This window comes from Cherax quadricarinatus, chromosome 63 (genome assembly GCF_038502225.1).
Source record: "Cherax quadricarinatus isolate ZL_2023a chromosome 63, ASM3850222v1, whole genome shotgun sequence".
Classification (NCBI taxonomy): Eukaryota; Metazoa; Arthropoda; class Malacostraca; order Decapoda; family Parastacidae; genus Cherax; species Cherax quadricarinatus.
Window position 1 is genome coordinate 8,275,599 of NC_091354.1, and position 9,140 is coordinate 8,284,738.

The 9,140-nt window shown below is 37.6% G+C and overlaps 1 long non-coding RNA gene across 1 annotated transcript in view; it reads left to right on the forward strand.

Moving 5' to 3' along the window:
• LOC138854573 (uncharacterized) overlaps window positions 1–8,686 on the forward strand; it is a 182,112-nt gene extending 173,426 nt beyond the window's left edge. Inside the window, exons 2-3 of the long non-coding RNA XR_011393756.1 lie at window positions 5,671–5,890; window positions 8,593–8,686. This is a non-coding gene — a long non-coding RNA (uncharacterized lncRNA). The remainder of the gene's footprint in view (window positions 1–5,670; window positions 5,891–8,592) is intronic.
• Window positions 8,687–9,140: the final 454 nt, after the last annotated feature.

The following is a 9,140-nucleotide window of genomic DNA, read 5'->3' on the forward strand; positions in this document are numbered from 1 at the left end:
CACTAATATAGGTGTGGAAAGATCTTGCTGAAATCTCTTCAGAGTCATTACCACTGACTCTGCGCTGATAAAGGGCTCTATATCTGTCGAATTAGAGCTATCTTCTTTTCTCGGATCTAACCAGTTTACTTATCCCTTCCTATTCCCCAGGTGCTCTATGATACATACGGGATTGGTGGTTTATTGGGTCATCAAGGCTACATATTACCTATTTACCATTAGTCAAACGTGCTTTAAATAAGGGTTAAAATAAACACACTGTATCTTTAACCAAACTAAATTTACATCATTGAAGAAAATCCACTTTTAGCTGTGTGCTGAGGCACAATACCAAGCAAAACGTTATCTCGATAACAACATATTCTGCAACGTGTTTTTTTTCTTCACTATTGTTGACATTACTCAATTATGTTAATAAAAGGTTCAAAGAGAACCACTCGTCGTGGGAATAAGACGCATATGCACAGTCAAGACTTTTCTTGAAGGCACTTCGTCATTAGCAGTTTTTATCAATCCTATTACAGAGACAGCATTGACAAAGCCACCGGAAGGCAAAAACCCAATTTTAGTAAATGTCTCGATTATGCAAATGTCGTATTTCCACAATCTACCGTCATTAACATACCTGCACTTGTACAGGACGATACGTCATTCTTAATGTGAGGGTTATGACCACCACCACATAAATGCACTAACAATATTTATGTATGCAACTAGTTCTTATTGCCTGGGCTGCCATTACCGCGACCCGACACCAGAACCAATATTTGTCGCTTTTATATATGTGACTTGATCCAGCAGCGAGGTCAGGGTGTAAGACTATCCCCCCATTGGAAAGGAGTTGAATGCCTTTTATAGAGGGCAAGAGAGGGTTGTGGGATATTAGCGTAGCCTCATTTTTGTTTTTTCTCTATCGTGTAAGTTTTTTTTTTATTATTATAGCATTTATGCTTTATTTTAGCAAACCTTGAATTCTGAGGATGTCACTGTTGATATGGGTAACCCTCTGGACTCGTATGTGCTCACCTGCATGTACTTATAGGTGTGGAGTCACAGCTCCTGTACCCGCCTCTTCGCTTGTGTGTGTGTGTGTGTGTGTGTGTGTGTGTGTGTGTGTGTGTGTGTGTGTGTGTGTGTGTGTGTGTGTGTGTTCACAGTGAAGAGTAGATGTGTTTGGCATCTGTATTTATTTCACTTAGATTACTAATATTACTACTACTACTACTACTACTACTACTGCTGCTGCTGCTGCTGCTGCTGCTGCTGCTGCTGCTGCTGCTGCTGCTACTGCTACTGCTACTGCTACTGCTACTAACGTGAAACGTCTTTGACTTTCTCTATACCTTATTTTCTCGCTCAGTAGTGACTTGATAATGGTCCAGGACGAAACGAAAAGTCGTACAATTTCATCTCCATTGTCAGTATTATTTGTGAAGCTGTAAGTTGCATGCACTCACTCGCCTATCTGTGGTTGAAGGGGTCGAATCACAGACCAAATATTTATCATGGCTAATTAGGTATTTCCTAATTGAGTACATTTAATTGGTTGTCTATATTTATTTTCACTTCCTACTTTTCGACAAAATTTCCCCCCATAACTCGAGAACCAGTCATCCGACCGTGGTCAAATTTTCAACACTTGTGTACGGTAACGAGGACCAGATTCTAGGAACATCTGGTTTGAGCAGATGCCCTATAACCAAAGTTACCGAACCCATTCAAAGTGTTCTGGAATAGCTCGGATGATGGCGGAGAGTTAAGTGAGTAGATGCTAAACTGAGCATTCTGTGTAAAATTTTGTGAAATTTTGATTTCCATTTAAACACCATCAAATTACATGCGCCTTCCTCTTGGGAATGGCTTCATAATTAAATAAATGATGCATCTTGCATCATTTAAATTTTCGAATCGATGAAATTTGAAATCGTTGAGATTTATCTTAAAAATATTTAATTCTCCTTAGAAAGTCTGAGAGAGTTGTCATTATAGAAGAGAGGAAAAGTCATCCTTAATATATCTCGACCATATTTGATCAGGAAGTAAAATCTGTTAATATTTCACTCTCAAAGTATTCTCTAAAAAAATGGCCAGGATAAAGCCAGTGGATTTCCCACTGTACTACCGTAGATCTGTCAGTCAAATTATCTTGAACAAATGCATTGACCATAACAATTACAATAATTTGGTTCCTGTGATGACAGAATTCTTCTTTAGTTTGGCTTCAAAGCTGGTATTTCAGTGTAAGATCTAAATTAGTTTAGGGATTGCATTTGTACTAATTCATTCTTTTTACTGGAAAAAAATCTGATATTAGTCTCTATGTGATAACTTGTAAATGCCAAATCTGATTTGCTTCGTGTCTTCAACACTACTTAACTGCATTATAAACTTATGCCCCACTCTGCACTAATTTTTTGCGTGCATTGACGTATAGAGGCCTGGGGTTATCTAATATGGGAATACCTTTCTTGGATAGCGAAGCTACTGAAATAAATCTATTTAATTTTTGCAGTTTTCTCCTATGTTTTTCTTTTCTTGCTTAACACGTGTTTGAAAATCATATTTTTTTTTACTGATGTTATTGTATGTCTCCTTTCATTCCTTTTAACAACTTTTATATATCCCAAGTTGCATAACTATCACATTAGTCTGTCTTCTTTGATTCTTCTTCTACTTACTCCTTCTCTTTGTCTTCTTCCTCATATTTTTTCCTTCCTTCTCATCCTCTACTCGCCTTCATTTGCCGGCTCCTCTGCTTCCCTCCTTATTCCTGAATTTACCACCAAAAAGGTTATTACAGAAGGGCGTCGTGAGCCTGACTTGTTGCTGCCGTAAATCACCTAATACTGAGTCGGAGACTTAAGGGACATGATGGAGCGACGTCCTGTGAGATCCTATGAGAATCAACTTGAAGTTTTCCTCTGGAGTCAAATATTTTGTTTTTTTACTTTCATATATGAATCCTCGAGTTCTCAGTATATGAAGTGTTGTTACTCTTATGTTTCCATACTCAGTAATAACCCACATGGAGACAAACTCGACAGATTGATCTGTGTATTTCGACTCCCTTCTGGGATCTCCTTCATCTTCTGAAAGGGATCGAAATATACAGATCAATCAATCTCCTGAGTTTGTTTCCATGTGGGTTGTTATTGACCAATGGGAAGTGTTCATTACACTTTAGTTATGTTTCTGTCTTAGAACACAAGGCGCAAGACCTTGGCAGTAACAATTGACAAATTACCAAGAGTGTTCCAGCATGTCCATGTGTAATCTTGACACTTTAAATTGCTCATTTATCATCTTAAAATGCTCTTAACTACACGAAACACGATTGTTATAACGTGTATCAGAAGCCTGACACAGGTGTATTAAAATTAACAAAGGAGACAGAGACAGTCGTTTTTGGATTATCTGTAACATTGGGTTTCAGAATCATGAGGACGACCTGGTAAGCTGGAAAAGCATGTGTTCTTTGGAAGGAAGTGACTAAAACTGTGAGCTATCTACTAGCCCGAGGATAATACGAAAGCATCTTATCTCTATCTTCAATTCAGATGATAATGGAGATAAGACACAGGTTGGAAAAAAAAAGCTTGTTTCGAGACAACAATTCACTCTGTGCGAAAATCTACATGGAGCGAAACGTTGTTCTAATTAAAACATATTCTGCAACCTGTGTCTATTCTTCACTATTGTTGGTAGTACGGCATTTGCAGGCTGAGCCGTAGGCTGCAGACCGTGGACATTGAGGTAATAAAATTATTTATTCATGAAAACATTGTTCCCCTGTTTTAGTTTTATATTATAATGCAAAATTCATGGTCTTAATAATTGGGTTTTAGATAATCAATGAAGGGAGTCAATAATTCGACCATGGCGTAACTTGCTTAAATATTTTATCTTAATTCAGCATTCAAAGTATGAGACGTATAGGGAATTCTGACCTTAATGACATCATTGTGTAATGTTTACAACCTGCACACTGCGTTACCTGGTGAGGCACTGCGTTACCTGGTGAGGCACTGCGTTACCTGGTGAGGCACTGCGTTACCTGGTGAGGCACTGCGTTACCTGGTGAGGCACTGCGTTACCTGGTGAGGCACTGCGTTACCTGGTGAGGCACTGCGTTACCTGGTGAGGCACTGCATTACCTGGTGAGGCACGGCACTACCTGATAGGGCACTGCATTACGTGCTGACACACTGAGCTACTTGCTGACACACTACGTTGCTTGCTGACACACTACGCTGCTTGCTGACACACTACGCTGCTTGCTGACACACTACGCTGCTTGCTGACACACTACGCTGCTTGCTGACACACTACGCTGCTTGCTGACACACTACGCTGCTTGCTGACACACTACGCTGCTTGCTGACACACTACGCTGCTTGCTGACACATTACGCTGCTTGCTGACACATTACGCTGCTTGCTGACACAACTAATCATTGTCTTTTACTTCCTGTGATCATTCACACTACCTTCCTCTTGCTATCGCTGACACACTACGCTGCTTGCTGACGCACACTACGCTGCTTGCTGACACACTACGCTGGTTGCAGACACACTACGCTGCTTGCTGACACACTACGCTGCTTGCTGACACACTACGCTGCTTGCTGACACACTACGCTGCTTGCTGACACAACTAATCATTGTCTTTTACTTCCTGTGATCATTCACACTACCTTCCTCTTGCTATCCTTTATTTCCTTCACTTTCTCCATGCGTTTCTCAATTTTTCTTTTCTTTTCTTTTTCTTCCCCTTCTTTCCTTCCTCTTTCTAGGTTCCATGTTTCCCTCTTCCTCGCTCCTCTGCCTACCCTCAATCCCTCCCACCCTCTCTTCCATACCTTCCTCTCTCTCTCTCTCTCTCTCTCTCTCCCTCTCTCCCTCCCTCCCTTGCGTACAATCCCTCCAGCAAGCTGACACTGAACATGTTTGATGAACTGGGACAGACCCTTACGAAAAGAAGGATAAATGAGAGAATGTAAAATATAAAGGTGGTTAGGGAATATCTGAGGATAATTAAGAGGTCAGAAAGGTAAAGTATAGAGCAAGATACGAAGGTTGATAAAAAAAATACAAGCTAATGAACATAAAGAAATATAAGTTTATTGTTGTGTGTTTGTGTTTCGTGCCGAATAGGCCGAACTTTCCTAAAAATTCGACTTTTCCAAAAAAAAAAAAAATTACAGACTAATGGATATTTTTTCCTTGACAGTGATATAATATGTTCTATGTTTGGACCAAACCTAACTTGTAATAAAGTTGGTAGAATTACCGACAATATGTAAAGTAAAAGGACACAAGTGCAACTAATGTGACATTTATTGTGGCAACGTTTCGCTCTCCATTACCTTTATCAAGGTAATGGCTTGATAAAGCTCCTGGAGAGCGAAACGTTGCCACAATAAATGTCACATTAGTTGCACTTGTGTCCTTTTACTTTACAAACCTAACTTAGAAACCTCACCTAACCTAATTTTAACTAACGTATATTTTTTTTTTTTTGGGGGGGGGAGTTGGCTAAAATTATATATACACTCCTCTCGGATTCTTTTTGTTTGCCCTTGATTTTACAGATGTTACCTGCATTTCTCTGTCATTTTCCTAACCTGTGGGTATCTTTCTAGTAACCTCCGTATTTATTTTTATTCTCTAGGTCTAGCCTGGGGACATGCTAGTCACAATGAGCATTTGGAAGGAGTCTCCCCTGTTTAACGTATCACCTGTCTACCTGTCCGCCTTGTTTGTTATTGACAAGCAACCAGTCTCATCTGGGACTCGACTACGCTGGCCATTGCAAGCTGCCGGTTCGTAATATACTTAATGAGTCTTCACGGGCTATTACCATTACGTCAATCGCCGTCCTCCGGTTGTTTGTAAGTTCCACCGCTACCTTCGTTACCGGAATGAGAGACTTAGTGCACTCCTGTGTTAGAACTATTCGTTATTTTGATGTTAGTTCCTAGATACCTAATCCACACTGTTATATCTGTTGTCAGCATTGCTGAGAGTGTTAGCATTTATTTCACTGTCTTTATGTATTTGTGTTTTAAGAATCTTATACAAACCCCTCTTTGATTGTTTTTGAAATGGAGGAAAAAAGGTTTCGTAAGTCTGCCTTTAAGCACCCTCAAAAGACCTTTAAGGCTATATATAAAGGTACAGTCACAGAGTACGACCCCAAGGGTGGCAGAACAGAGTAAAGACTGGGGGAGTGCGGGAGACTCGCACAAATTATATAATTCATTAGTCAATAATTCTTATTATCCTTTGTCCCACTCACTCCTTTAACTCTTCCCTTGCTGTGCACTGTCTTCCATACACTTTACTTATAATCTCCACCCTCACCCGTTATCACCCTTATCTTTCCTCTTCTCCCTCGATCCATCTCTTTTTATGCCTCATCTTTAATTAATCCACTCTTTTGGTCCACACATTCATTATCCTCTCCTTAAATGAAGAGCAATGTTGTAAACATCTATACATTGAACAAATGAAAAAAAAAGGGTTTAACACTATATAAAGCTGGTTAGCAGCACTCCACGGATATTCATTTTTTTTTAGGAAAACTTGCAAATTTCTGCAGCGATGTATCACTGTCGCTACTGACAGGTATGGAGGCGAGCAATAACAACCTCCCAAGAGCCTTCAGTAACGTGATGACCCCGATCACGTAGAGGTGTTGGTTGATTTAAAAGGATTTACGAAACACCAGAACCAATTCAATAAAACGCGAGAACCAATTCAGTGCAACACGAGAACCAGTTCAATAAAACGCGAGAACCAATTTCATAAAACACGAGAACCAGTTCAATACTCTGTGCTTTCATCAGAAGCAGTTGCTATCAGTGGTAACTTGATGTCACCCTGGCTCGCACTACGTGAAGATATTTCAGAGCAAAAGCCTTTATTTGTAATAACTGCTCGCTTTATGTAGAGCTTTCTGTAGGAGCCTGGTGGGTTTAGCGCTTATGATTGTATTAATATATAGAGATTTATCAAGTTAATTGAAAAAGTTTCAAGTCGATCTAGAACCATATCACAATACTTGTCCTACACCTGTCTTTACTTTATCACTGTCAGCAGATCTTTTTTTTTCACAGCTGTTAAATTAGACAAATCGTTACAAAGCAAACAAAATTCAGAATTTAGGTAAGACAAACCTATGTTTACCACTTTAATAACAAAATACGTGAACGGGCTGTTTGCGTTTGGTACCGCAGGACAGACCGTAAATTCCTAGTGTGTTAGAATCCCGTGTTCGCTGTTTAACTTCGAGGATGAACTGTTAAGTGCCAGGAGCTAGAGCGTCCGGTAAACAAGTGTTAAACTCGTATTGGGAGGATTCATTATTTTTTTTTTTGGGGGGGGGGGGAATTTTACGTGCTTTTATAGTGTGTATAACCTACAAAGTGATTCACAGAAAATCTTTTGAAGGATTTGAATTTTGAAGGTAAGATCATTTTATTATTATTATGATTATATTATTATTATTCTTACTGCTATTATTATTATTACAAATAAAACTAAGTCCTTAACACAGAAGGGTGATATAACTTTGGTGGTTAAAATTGCAGTGACGGCACTCTGAAAGTCGATCGAGATGTCGCAATCTACTTTGTCATTGAATTTGTAAACTTCCTGAAAGACAGGTAGGGTGCGAATGATGGTTAATATGTTTTCTTGTTCAGACCATCTTGGTGGTAGCGGGTCTATGTGCAAAAGAATAAGATGCTTCAGTGCATACTATTTCAGAATTTTATACTGATTATAAAAAAATGAAGGTAACATTAATATTTTTTATCAACTCTCATCTAAATCGAGAGTTTATAATTATAAATGTCCTTAGAAAAGAAATTGTATGAAGATGCACATTGAAGAACAAACTTTTGAGACATTGTTTCACTCTTGTTAACTTTAAGAGAGTCTTGAGTCACAGTTTATAATGCCAGGGAACGAGGCACACTTGTGTTACATTACGTAAGTTTATTGGTGGGAATTTTAGTTAATAAAATTAAAGTTACGTATAGTGAGCATATTGTGAGCCTACGATTTATTTCACCTTTGTTCGATTAGATGAGATACACCGGTACTGTCCCGGCCTGGGTCTTGTCCATTTGGTGACCCGGCGTCACCTTTGTTGAAGAATGAATAAAAATATATAGCTGCACGTCACTAATTTACTTGATAGAGCTCTATACAGAGGGAAAATCAGAACTAACCAAAGAATGTTCAATGTCTTGGGAAAGCGTTAAGCTTTCTATTATATACTCCCCATTATTTTCGTGACAGATGTCTCTCATTTACGTAAATTAAGATGCAATTTGTTGGCAAAATATCCGATCTGCGATAGGTGAGGCCAATAAGTAGTTCACTTTAAAATCCATTACTATTACAGGGGTAAAAGGTTAATTGCATCGTAAGTCTCCCCCAACGACGTAATCTCAAAGAGTCGTTAAGAAGCAGTATAATAGAGGTCAGGGGTGTAATTGCTGGCGTGTGATCATACTTGGTAGTGGCAAACTCCACTTCCAGCACACAATCCTGCTAGCGAACTTAATACTAATCTATTTCACAGGTGCTGAAAGCCTAGCAGAGGTAGTGGACGTGTGATCAAGACTTCATTCCTTGAGCTGAAAGACCGTCGCTGGTTTATCACTATTGGTAAATATAATTATCATTAGTTTATATTTGTATATGTACATATATATATATATACACATACATATATACATTATATATACATTATATTTGGATATGTATATATATATACACATACATATATATTATATATATATATATATATATATATATATATATATATATATATATATATATATACATATATATATATATATACACATTATATATATATAATATATATTATATAATATATATACACATTATATATATATGTATATATATATATATATATATATATATGTGTGTGTGTATATATATATATATATATATTATACATATATATATATATATATACATATATATATATATATATATAATATATATATATATATATATATATATATACATATATATATATATATTATATATATACATATATATATGTATATATACATATATATATATATATATATATATATATAT